Source organism: Vollenhovia emeryi, unplaced genomic scaffold (genome assembly GCF_000949405.1).
Source record: "Vollenhovia emeryi isolate VEMERY1.0 unplaced genomic scaffold, V.emery_V1.0 DF939313.1, whole genome shotgun sequence".
NCBI lineage: Eukaryota > Metazoa > Arthropoda > Insecta > Hymenoptera > Formicidae > Vollenhovia > Vollenhovia emeryi.
In genome coordinates, this window is record NW_011967053.1 from 27,622 (window position 1) to 41,632 (window position 14,011).

At 37.6% G+C, this 14,011-nt stretch overlaps 1 protein-coding gene across 3 annotated transcripts in view; it reads left to right on the forward strand.

Moving 5' to 3' along the window:
* Positions 1-14,011, forward strand: part of LOC105558773 (potassium voltage-gated channel protein Shaker) — a 127,310-nt gene that overhangs the window by 558 nt on the left and 112,741 nt on the right. The window lies entirely within an intron of this gene.

The window sequence follows — 14,011 nt, forward strand, 5'->3', positions numbered from 1 at the left end:
TCGAGGATACTTGATCGCCTTACAAATTCTTCGCAAGTGTTCCGGACTCGCGAGAGAAGAATGACTTTCAATTTGACGAGTCGTCGCTTTCGAGCTGTCGAGTAGATATTGGTATTCGCTATGCACAGCGACGCGCCGGACGACACGTGCCTACTCTTGCTTTGTCGTTTAATTTCTGCTTCGCAGCGAATTCTACAATTCTTTTCTGTTGCGTATTCTTCTTAAATTTTTTAATTTGTAAATTGCCTTATCGGCATTTCAGATTCCAAATTCCAGATCTTCTAGACTGGATGTATTATTTCAGTAATTGTTCTCAGAAAATGACAAATTAATTTCTGCATGTTTTACAGAAGTGTACACTGAGAGCTGAAAAACAGTGATGGATATAACATTTTTCCTCGTTTTTAACTTTTAGTCTTTCTTACAGTAACCATTACGTACCACTACAGTAAGCATTCTCCCAGTAATCAGTACGGATTTTACAATAACTATTACGGATTCTACAGTAATGAATATTGTAGATCAACTGACTGACTGTTACTTACTAATCCAGTATTGAATCAGTACTGTATTTCCACAATCATTACGATAAAAACCAGTAATGGTCTTGGTACAAGATTTTATTGAAAATAAAAAAACTTTTCCACTAGCTTTTTTCCAATTTTTTTTATTGTGGGATTCGAACCTAAGATTTCGGATTACTAGCCTAGTACGCTAACGCTGAGCTAACTATTTATATATGTTTTCTACCCTACTGTTAGACTACATATTATTTACATATTATTTTAATGCTGGTGGTCAACAGTAATGGTTACGGAATTGCACATCACTCAATAATAAAATTGTTCAGTAATCATGTTTTCTTTAATACAATATCGCTTACAACTTTAGTCGTTAGATGGTATTGTATTTTTCAGCAGACATTACTTTTTTTTAAGTAAGCATTTGCGTATTAAGATTAAAAGTTGAGAATGAGCAAAAATTCAGGGACTATTACTGTTTTTCGATTCTCAGTGTAGTCGATAGTGCAATGAACATCGATAGAGTGAAACAAGCAGATGTGACGCTAACAGGAGAAGCAGCCTCCATTTCGCCTCTCCATTGATTCCATTGTTCTTCCGTTGTTGCTCCGTTCAGTCCGGATAACTTTGTCTGTTGTTCAAAGCAATCCATCAGCACACATTTATACTCCACTGCTTATCTTCGCGATTCATAAGTTTCTCTGGGCTTTCGCCCACTCTTCGTTGTCGCTCTCATCAAATAGACTTGTTAGTTAAAGCGCGCGCTGGCCAATTTTCTTCTCTTGAAATCATGCAAATTCCAAATATGGACGAAGTAGACGCAACTATTATAACATATATACGCCGTCATTTGAGAGCCCCCTTTGTCGCGTCTTCTTACACTTTTGGTTCTGATTACACTTACAATATAATAGTTGAATAATATTATAAAATTTATAATATTAACCCGTTGTCTTGTGATAATATCAGTGATAACATAGTAAGGATACGAAAGTGACAATTTAAATTTACAACCTTTGATTCTATAAGTCTCTATCGTATACAGGGTGTACTAAAACCACCGAATATCCTTTCAATCATAAATTCTTTAGAAAGTTTCAAGACGAAAATTCTAATGCAAAAATGTCGAGGCTATAATAGTTTTTAAATAATAAGCGATTACATTTCACAAATGATAGGCATGAGATTTCGCGCGCTCAGGCACGGAAACATGACGAGTGATAAAAGTGTTTCTATGAATGTAGCGATCTTTATGGTAACTGATGTTGATTGACCACTTTGACAGCTGCAACACTTTAAAGTTACAAAATGCTGCAGATTTTTACTTGAGTTAAATGAAAAGAGCGACATTCATAGGAACACTTTTATCACTCGTTATGTTGCCGTGCCTGAGCGCGCGAAATCTCAGGCCTGTTATTTGTGAAATATAATCGCTTATTATTTAAAAACTATTTTAAATAATATTTTTGCATTAGAATTTTCCTCTTGAAATTTTCTAAAGAATCTGTGATTAAAAAGATATCCGGTGATTTCAGCACACCCTGTGTAATAACTTTTTAATTCTTATCATTTGAATAAATAAATAAATTTAATTTTGTTTAGAAATCATCCTTTTTCTGTTACACCAAAGATCGGAAAATTCTGTATTTATGGTATCTTAAATTTGTTTTCGCTCAAACGCAGTTTGCGTAGTGGAGAATATGACAACGCGTTTATCGTTTATCGTCATTTAATTTCCGGTTGAATGAACGGTAGAGAAACGAGGATCGTTCCCTTAGAAGTCGCTTTCGATGCCGGCGAATGTTATGTTCTTCGGACAGGTGAGCGATTTCTGTGAGCAATTTTATCTCGCCGCGAGGAATTTCAGCTATGGAAAAACGTTGAGGAATGCCCTTATGCCTAGGGATTCTGGAGAACACGCACACAGTCGCATTTTAGGCAGCCCAAAGGCGAGCAGTATGATGAATTTCGGGATATCGTGCACACACTGTCGTTTCGCTGTCGAAGAGTGTCACATATTTTTTTCGTGCGATGACATAAATTTTCCTACCAGTTGAGTAATAAAAACGATCCAACATTTCGAGAAATATTATTCGGTGGAAAAGAAATGCGAATATCCAACGCGGTGGTTTAGTATTTCGAGAATCATTACCGTGTACATTTTAAATGTCCAACGACACCCCGCTAAAAATGACTGTTTTCTTTAAGTAACTTAACTTGAATGCTCGAACTGAGGTTGAGTTTGTTTCAATTATAACTTGGCGATATAGTTGAAATGACTGTATGGATTGATACGTAATGAAAGCTCCTCTTTTTCGCCTTAACGATGGAAACGTGATGCGCGGGTGGATATTGATACATCATGGAATCATGGAAAAGGTGAAAGATATCACAAAAGGAGAATATACACAAAGCGACTTGATTGGCGCATCATGCCGTATGAAATATTGCAAAAGCGTTTTATAATTTCTTTTTTTTTGCAGACTAGAAACGATAAAACGCGCGCTTCGCGCGCGCAGTTTGTGGTCAAGCATTGTATATTTTTAAGAATTTGTATACGCGCGAAGAAGTAATTGTATGCGCAACGTCAATTTAAAATAAAAAGTAATTTGTCACTCACTGATACGGTTCGCAACAGCAAAGTTGTACATCGCTAACTATACATGTTAAACTGTAACAATACAAAAATGTATACGATTATTATAGACTGATTATGTAAAATCCAGACTATTGTATTAAATATACTTTATATTTAATATTTTTGAAAATGGGTATTTATTAAAATAATTATATAGAATACTGAAAGTCTTCCTTTTAAATATAAACTCACAAAATTTTATACGTATGGTTTTGTCTCTAACACTTATTCGAATGCTCGTTGGAATCATTTGAATAAATAAAATAAAAGCACAGAACAGATGATTCATTTTGCACAAGTAGCAAATAACAAAAATGTAAGACACTTACCTTACGATTTCTCTGCCGTTGCCCGATGCCGTCTAGGCCTGCTCCTCCTCTCAGATTTTCTTGTTGCACTTACACTCACAACACTCACTCGCGAAAATCGATCGCGCGAAATTTCGGACACTCCCGTACGCGATGTAAAATACCGTGAAATGCAGTAAGCGATGTTCTTTATTTCCTGCCCGTTCGAGTTGCGAAGAACGACAGAGCGAATTACAGCGCGAACACTGAAGTCGCACAAATATCTCTCTCTTCCCGAAAATGGAACAGATTACACGAAATCGATAGATAGTTAAAAGCGCGGTGCGTAAACGAGATGTAACCGCGACAAAGTACCACGGTTTACTTTCATATTTTAGATGAGTTAGTCTCGTAAAATATCCATGTACACGTTAATAAAGAGCCGTCGCCTCAACGCGCAATTCGTTTCTCATTACAAGTTGTAGAAACTTAATAATTAATCTAGTAGCGTTACTTGTTACTGATAAAGGAGTCCAAACCAATAGCGTTTTATCCTTACATTCTTCACGATCGAGTCTTGGAAACCGACAACGCAAAAACAATACCACGCACGGAGCGACTCGCGCCATTGTTTGCCGGCTCGACGTTCGGCGAGCGAGTGAGAGCGCGCCGACGTTCAGGAACAATGGTACGCAAAAACATCGTACGTCACCGCGCCGAGTGAAAAACAACAAAAAAACGTTGAGAATTCGTTGGCCCATCTACGTAATGGAAAATTCCGTACTTATCACTCGCTCGCCGAACGTCGAGCCGGCAGGCAGCAGCGAGAGTTGTTCCGTGCGTAATATTATTTTTGCGTTACCGGTTTCCAAGACTCGATCGCGAAGAATGTAGGGATAAAACGCTATTGATTTGTACGCCTTTATCAGTGACAAGTAACGTTACTCGATTAATTATATAAGATTCTAAAACTTGTAATGAGAAACGAATTGCATGTTGAAGCGACGGCTCTTTATTAAGTGTATATAGATATTTCACGAGACCAACTCTCCTAAACCATGAATGTAAACCGTGGTACTTTGTCGCGGTTACATCTCGTTTACGCACCGCGCTTTTAACTATCTATCGATTTCGTGTAATCTGTTCCATTTTCGGGGAGAGAAATTTGTGCGACTTCGGCGTTCACGGCGTAATTCGCTCTGTCGTTCTTCGCAATTCGAACGGGCAGGAAGTAAAGAACGTCGCTTACTGCATTTTACGGTATTTTACATCGCGTACGGGAGTGTCCGAAATCCGCGATCGATTTTTGCGAGTGAGTGCTGTGAGTGTAAGTGCAACAAGAAAATCTGCCAATGAAAGGAGGAGCAGGCCTAGGCGGCATCGGGTAACGGCAGAGAAATCGTAAGGTAAGTGTCTTACATTTTTGTTATTTGCTACTTGTGCAAAATGAATCATCTGTTCTGTGCTTTTATTTTATTTATTCAAATTTATTCCAACCGAATAAGTGTTAGAGACAAAACCATACGTATAAAATTTTATGAGTTCATATTTAAAAGGAAGTCTTTCAGTATTTTATATAATTGTTTTAATAAATACCCATTTTTTAAAATATAAAATATAAAGTATAATCATAGTTTCGATTTTGCATAATTAGTCTATAATAATCGTATACATTTTTGTATTGTTACAGTTTAACATATTATAGTTAGCGATGTACAACTTTGCTGTTGCGACTCGTATCAGTGAGTAACATATTACTTTTTATTTTAAAGTGACGTTGCGCATATAATTACTTCTCTCTCTCTCTCTCTCTCTCTCTCTCTCTCTCTCTCTCTCTCTTCGCGTGTGTACAAATTCTTAAAAATACACAATATATGCTGGACCACAAATAGCGCGCGCAAAGCGCGCGTTTTGTCATGTCTAGTATTTCTAAATTGTAAATCTTCGTTTACTCTGAACTTAAAAGAGAAGTGAAGCACATCGCGCTTCGAGAAAATCAAGTGGCATCGCGGAGAAGAGCCTTAACTGTTCGATATTAACGACATTCGCGCTGGTAACATCTCTTTTTTAGTAAGGGACAAGCGCGCGCTTCGCGCGCGCCATTTGCTCTCTCTAAAGATTCGCAATACTTCGAGATATGCGACTAATCGACTTACATGCCTTTTTTAGAAGTGGATGGATACACACACAACATAAAATATATAGAGGAAAGTCCTCTATTATGAGATAGGATTCTAATATGAGATAGTAATTTTTAACATCCAAATTCAATTACAAATCCCTTTTCGCAACGATTACACGATCTAACAATGAATTTTTCGGTGAATTTAATCCATTGGTCTGTTCCTTAATATGTATCATTTGACTGATTAGGCTTTTGCTTAAAAATCTAAAATATGTTGAGTCAGGACTGGATGTTTGGACGAATCTAATTTTATATTGATATGTTCTTTAACTCTGGCTCTCAGTTTCCTCTTAGTTTGTCCCACACATGACGCATCGCAATTATTACAATTGATCTTATAAACGATATTATTTTTTGACATGGTCTTAGTGTTGTCTTTATGGGTTCTAATAAACCGTGATAGCTTGTTTAGCAAACGATATCCCAGCGATACACAGGTCCTATCAATAAGCGATCCTATAGATTTGGATATTGAATTTAAATAAGGAAAAACTAAGTATTTTCTGTCCCATTATCTTCTAGAATTCTAGATAATGGAAAGAACAACAGAATCAATTTTCCATTAAACAGAGATTTCACTCCAAGAGCAATAAATTCATGGTGGAGCCAACAGAGGACGCTTATTAATTTTGCAGAAACTTGGCTATCTCATATTAGGAGCCTATCTCGTAATACAGGACTATGTATGTGTGTACTTGTGTAGAAATTCTGCAAACTTTTGCATTTGATTTTATCGAGGCAATATTATGTTAACAGAAATATTCTAACGTCACTGAAAGAGCTGAGAAGACAAAGGAGAAAGACGGTTAGATTAGGTCGTCGTTCGCTACAAGTCAGTGATAGATACCAACGACAGATTCGCCTAACATGTCCGACAATCGGTGAATTTGTCCCATTTCGCGGCCGGAAATTGAGAGAAGCTGAATTGAGAGAAGGAAAATCACATTCACCTACCTATACTGACGAAATCGAATCGAAGCGCGCATCTCCCGTTCCACATTTGTCTCTCATTAGATCTTTGTGAAAATCTATGGGCTTGTCCACCCCCGGCTCCACCGGCTGTCTATTATTTCCCCGCGAACAATTCCACGCTCTTGCTATAAAGTTTGTCTCGGTTTCACGTTCGTTCATTAGTGTATACGATCAACGATAATGATATTCACGATACTAAGGTGGCTCCTGCATAAACCGACCTAAATAGAAAAACGTGAAATTTAAATATGTTGTAGTTGTAAATTTTATCTGTCAGTACGCGAAATTTCGGACCCAGTCGCCGATAAAATAAAATAAAGGAAAAATGTTAAAGTTGTATTTTTTAACATTCCAGTAAACACACCAAGTAACTTTTTTTTCAAACAGTTACATAACATCGATATTATAATTTCCTATATTGATATTATGTATCTATTACTTGGTGTTCACTGGGACAGGAGTTATGAGCCAATCGCTCGCAGAAGCACTTTGAGGGTTAATATTATTTTGTAGAAAAAGTAGATCTTAACAACAAACGAGATAAACATAATAAATGTCACAAGGATTCAAATGTGCTATTGAGTATATGAGGTCACCGACCTCTGCAAGCAAATACTTGTTAGTAAAGTCAAAAGACACAATGTTTTGAGGAAATTTGACAGCTCTTTGAGACTTGACAATATCACATATTTTTAAATACGTTTTTAAACCTGCATATATAGCTTAGCATATCAATGCATTTGATCAATAATGCATTAAGTGATAATTTTTTTATGAAGAAAGTCATATAACTTTGGGGTAGATATGATATCGCCAGCAATTCAAAACAATGATGAGTATTTTACAAAAACGACCTACACTGGCCAATGCCTTTATTTAAAATAAAAACGACGTTTCGGTCCTGGATTTGGACCCTTTTCAAGTGATCTGTAATCGTATACAATTCGTCAACAAGTTTATATAAAATAAATACAGTATAATTCAAATGTAGAATAAGAGAGATTATGGGTAAATCGTGAATCTGTACCTGTTACTTAATTATCCCTGATCACGTATCGTTCGTTTGGCTAATACCGCTATGTTAGTAGACTGTAATAAATAATTATTCTATTTATTGACTCTCTTGCTTGTACACAGTCTACTAACATAGCGGTATTAGCCAAACGAACGATACGTGATCAGGAATAATTAAGTAACAGGTACAGATTCACGATTTACCCATAATCTCTCTTATTCTACATTTGAATTATACTGTATTTATTTTATATAAACTTGTTGACGAATTGTATACGATTACAGATCACTTGAAAAGGGTCCAAATCCAGGACCGAAACGTCGTTTTTATTTTAAATAAAGGCATTGGCCAGTGTAGGTCGTTTTTGTAAAATACTCATCAAAGTCATATAAATTTATAAAAATCAAAGGGGCCACACCAAAGCACCTATACTAACCGCTCCTTCGTGCAGAAGTCACCTTAAGGGGATGCTGGAGTGATTCTGCACTTTTGCACCTTTCTAACCTAGAGACTATCAGTTCGCGGAAACACTTGTGTAATATACAAATTAAATGACTTACGTGTACAGATCGAAAGCAGCTTGCTATTCCGGCTAAATGAAAGAACAATATGGCATCACTGAAACTAAGTATGTAAGTCTAATAAAAAGTAATAGTGAGCAACACACATACTACATGTACTGTATGTGTGTGTTGCTCACTATTACTTTTTATTAGACTTACATACTTAGTTTCAGTGATGCCATATTGTTCTTTCATTTAGCCGGAATAGCAAGCTGCTTTCGATCTGTACACGTGAGCCATTTAATTTGTATATTACACAAATCTTTCCACGAAACAGACAGTTTTAAGTTCAAAAGGTGCGAAAGTGCAGAATCACTCCAGCATCTCCTTAATAGAATACAAGTGAATTAAATGATAGAGAGACGTTAAAATATCATTAAATATCGTTGTAAAAAGATTGTACCAAAGAACGAATCGCTCAACTTTTGTGTTATAAACTTCAGAATATTACTTGACCATGTCTGGCAAATTTTTATGTTAAAACTCACTACGTTTCGATTACGGTTTTTGGTCCTTTTCAAGTGATCTCACAAAGAAATTACAAGCAGTTTTAATAAAGGGTTGATACATAAGTGAGTTACAGAATATATAAGTTATAAATATTCAAGTCAGAAGTATAAAGATTGAGAAGTAAAATAAGAATTGATAGTATTAATGTAGGAAGAATTTCCAAAAGTGAGAGATAATTGTCGTGGTTGATGCAAGAGTATATTAAATAGGTGCATGTCGTGAAACTGGTTGTGTCGAAGTCGTGATTTTTGTGTTATAACTTATGAATTTAACGTGAATCTTTGCTAAAGCTACGATTGCAAATTTAAGAACGATAGATCGAAAACCAAAGATTTTGATACGATGGAATTCTTCATTTTCCTGCCTAGTATAATCCGAGTATAATCGAATGTACGTAGACTCTAGAACCCATAGATATATATTCACGTATATGCCGTATTAAAGAAAATTTATGATAGTCAGAACCTTTACGATCTTTAGAACACTCGTCTTTAAAATATTCCTTTGTAATAGATAGATTTTGCTGAATTTTCTCGAGAATATCTTTCTCTACTGTCACGTTCTAAGATTCGTCGCTCGTGGCGACGACCCTTATGGGAGAATCTGCTTCCTTACTAACATTTTTCACGTAAATTCCCTGAAGCACTTAGGCGAATCGCTTGGTATACTTGGTGGCTCGAAAGATCAAAAGATCTTTCGGGTCGAACCACGATTACATTCCTATAAAGTTTTCTCATTTTCTCAGCGGGCCGTGCTTTTCAGCACGAGACCTGCTTGGAGCATCTTTTAATACGAATGCGTGGCCAGAATAAAACCATAAATGGGACACTCAATTGATACGCGATTAATAATAGCATGGAATGAACGGGTCGTTCGCGCGATCGCATTTGTTACTATTACATGCTCTATTATCGGATCAATACGTCACTGTGCAACACAAGGAGAGCAATAAACCTTATCAAAGATATAGCGCACACGCATAATTGAAAACGATTGAGACACGCGAGAAATAAGAGAAAGAAACGATTTACCAATTTGCATCCTGGATTTCTTTTCTCGTAATCTATCGCGTAAAGTAACGCACAATGCCCTCTCTTTCTCATAACGTTCCGATTTCACGTGATGAAATGAATAACATTAACAATAATAAGCGAACGTGGCTGACATATGAATAATACAATTGGATAAAGATGTGTTTTCGCTTGGGCTAAATTTTTGTACCTAATTTTACGTGAATTTATCCACTCTATTAATAACTCACGCGCTGATTATTGTCAGTTTTAACACGCAGTCTCGATCAAAAGCTGAAATAATATAATCACGTAATTAAATTGATAATCAGTTTAATGATAATTCTGCTAATAAGCCTCTTTAAAATCACCGCAAAGGATTTATTGCGAAAAATATTATCTCAACCAGGTTGATGGTTACAAAAATATATTAACCTATGTTTGAAGCCAGCAATAAGTATATTCCAACGTGTAAGTCTCGGGCGAAGAAACACCTCCGTAAAGTATGTGGTAGCAATTTACTTTTTACGAGCCATTATTTTACATGCAATCTTGATTTCCGAAGAAGAAACTTTTGCTTTACTATGTGACATTTCGTAATAGGTGCAATCTGTTTACTCGTGCAGTTTACCACCTATAAACGTAATCTCTTCTATAAACGCGAGTACTTTTCTACGCGAATCCATACAGACCGATCAACTTGTGCAGAAATAAAACGTATAGCCGTTGATACTTAATATATTTTTAAAATTTTCTCTTAGTAAAATTGTGATCTACGTACAGCTCGATATTTTGTTTGCAGAAATTGTCCTTATGGGTCCATTCTGGTTTGTTAGGTCAAAAAAATCGAAAAATTTTTTTTGCATAATTTGATAGCCCTAAGTGTGTAGAATATTGTGATAAAAGCACAAAGTGAAATTCGTAACGGTTTTAAAGTTATGAGCCTCTGAACCAGCCGTGCGCGGGCAGGTATACGGCGAAACTTGAAACTTTAAACGCATTTTCCCGAAAACCACATTTTTCGACTTGGCGGAAGTAATAACTCACACAATTTTCAACGAATCACATCCGGGCTTTTTTTAACATATATAAAAATGTTTGTTCTATGGAATAGACTATTATTATATCGATATCTGTAATATTTTATTTTTTATCAACACAAAAGTAACGGAAATTTTTAGCAAAAAGTGAACATTATTTTTGAAATGTCGCCATTTTGTCAATTTTTGTTCAAACTTATTTTCTTTAGTCTATTCCAGAATTACATTTATTCTTAACAGAAAAATCGTTGCGTTAGCTGTTTAAGAAAAATTTTAAGACCTGGAGAACTTCCGCCAGGACGCCATGGTTGGCGCGCAGAGATTTTGGCTGCTCCATATTCCGCTGCAGTAAATTAATAAAATTGACTAAAAGTTTTTTTACAATATACTTTAAAATGTAATAAATACAATATAAAAGGTTTTAGTTTCTACGTTGTTTACTTTTTCTACAAAAAATTCACAAACATTGCCTATTTTTTGACCTAACAAACCAGAATGGACCCTTATTTTGTGGCACTTTGGCTGATTTGATTAAAAAGACAGACACCTGCCAGAGAAAGTTTTTTATGACACTAATTAATCTGAATTTCATTGCCAATTATTTTTAACAAAAGGTCGAGAAAACTTGGACTTCGATTGGCTTCATTTAAAAAATTTTGTTGTGGTTAACCCTTTGAAGCATGGCGGTAACCCAACATTTTACCACCTCAGCTTCTTTACTTTTTGGCCATTTTATTTCTAGTTAACGCATTTAGGTCGGGTTTTTGCATTTTTGGGGATATCTTAGCGATAAAAGAGCATAAAAAAAAGTTGAGTAGTCTTTGATATTTATTGTAAAAGTTTGATTTAACGGATTCGTAATCAGCGACCCCAAAAACCCTTGCGTACAAAGTTTCACAAAAAAAATGGTTTAATAGAAAAATGTATGCTTCAAAGGGTTAATGTAAAAAATTATGGTTATTATTCCATTGTTATGACTGTGTGTTTCAAGATTGAAAGTATTACAAGGTATCAAAGCTTGTTGGCTCGGTCCTTCTCTTTGTGTGTGTAGGCGTGTAATTTAAAGTGCACCTCTCAAAGGAACTGCTCGTAAGCGTAACAATGTCAATAAGTATATTTCTCAAGACCTTATCCCGGAGAGAGGCCGTCGCGCGGTATTTCGTAGCGGCTTCCGTCCGCTCTTATTTAGAAATGACGAAAGTTCAGATACAATTTCTCTCGTGGCGCCGGAATAATTCATCGGACTAAACGGTCGGGATGGTAGGCGAGGCGCGGCCTGAAAGCAGGCACTTAGCGCGTCTGGCGTAAGAAGCGGCTGCCGGATCCTCATTACGTCCATCATCGAAGCGAAAGCCCGGTCGACCGGGCGCGACGAAGCTTTTCTGGATCCGACCCGCACCGGCTAGACCGTATCTTTTGTCTAAGCACCTGTTGCGATCCACTCGGGACTATGCGAGAGGCGAGATTGCGCTGCTCCGACACCCCCGGATTTAGTCATCTCGAATGCATACGCTCCAGCGCGTATCCTTCATGTTTAGCGGTAAATGCAAATATGTAACTTACGTCATTTCACGCCGAGATTGTGACGTGCTTTCTCTCTCTCTCTCTCTTTCTCCCTCCTCCTCCTGCTCTCTATTGGGAAAACGTAGTAGACTGTTCACCTCAAAATTTCGGAGTTAATAAATGTCGATCGCGGTCTGCGAATAAATTGCGAGCTGCTTCCCCTGTGCGGGATTTAATACCCATGTGGACTTAACTTCAATGCATATGACATTCTTGTTGCATCTAAATGAGATGTCCTCGCATTTCCTGGCATAATAGCGCGTGCGTGTAACAATTTCTATAGATAGCTGCGATATGCATACGCGAGTGTACGTGAGTATAACAGGAAATGTAAATCGCGGGGCGTAATACTCCGGTAACCGACGCGAGGGAAACAATGCTGACAAACGTTGCCATTTGCAACTCGGTAAAGCGATGCTCCAAACGGCCTTTCATACGCGAGGAGGCCACGTATCCACCGCGTAGGACGTTAAGGGCGAGAAGATTAAAGGAGAAAGGAGAGCGGGGGGGGGGGGGGGAAAGAATAATCATTTCGACAAGATCGTGTGCTTCCCTACGACGTTACGACGCGCGCGATCTCGTTGAGAATTCGCAAGAGATCGCAGTCCCCTTGAAATCGGAGAAGCGCGAGAAACGAAATCGCGGATGTGAGCCGCGACGAATGGATAACGGAAAGGGTGAAGTTACTGGTGGAGGCATCGGGTGCAGTGGCGATGCGCATAGGCGAGCGCAGGCGAAGGTGCATTGTGGTGGTGGTGGTAGCGGGCGCTAGACACGCACATAGATTTGACTGCGGCCGTGATGACGTTAAGAATAACGAACGAGGCCGAGGGCAAGAGCGAGGCTGCGACCCGACACTGACTCGCAACGGAGCTTCGTTACTATCATTATACATATAGCGCGCCTATACAGCATGTCCGGTATAATACGTTTGCACGTAGAGTCTGTACGGTGTCTGCATGGTCGCTTTGTGTTCTGCAGGGGTTCTCAAGAAACCACGTGCAATTCTTTAGCCGCTGTCAACGATCGTGCGCCTGACGAGCCAAATACTGTTAACGCAAGTTACTGCGTTATTATAGCGATATTTGATAACGTGTACTACTCTTGAAACGTAGACATTGGTGATGTCAGTTGCAACGAACTGTTCAAACGTGTCTGGAGTAATATTTTTGCAATATTTGAAGATATCACGTGTCATTGAGGGGATCCTAAAGCCGCTGGCGAACTCGATCAGTGTCGATAAGATGCAATAGGAGGCGTAATTAAAAACGTCAATTATCGACTTCGTGTTCACGATGCTAGAATGCCTGAGAAATTTATAATATGCCATTCAATTTGTAACTTTTACGAAAAAGCAGCAATTTTATTAGCTACGCATTGCTCAGACCGAGATCTTGGATCGAATTCTAGCATCGTCAACACCGTGGCTTTACTGACAATCTGACAGATGTTTGGCAGCGACCTCTCCTTTTCTCTTCTTCTAGACTTGGATTTCTGGACTTGCGTTTATTAGAAGTGGTCTTTTTTTTCCTAGGCTATTAATGCACGATATTGTTCTTATATGTTGTGTCTAGAGTATGCTGGTCTCATTTTGTATATATTTATTGTAGAATTCTTGTATAAAGCAAATATTGTCGTCAAGTATACAAAAATTAGTAAATTTTCTTTTCCGTTTTTGATATAAAGTCGACCAGCGTAGAGGATGCT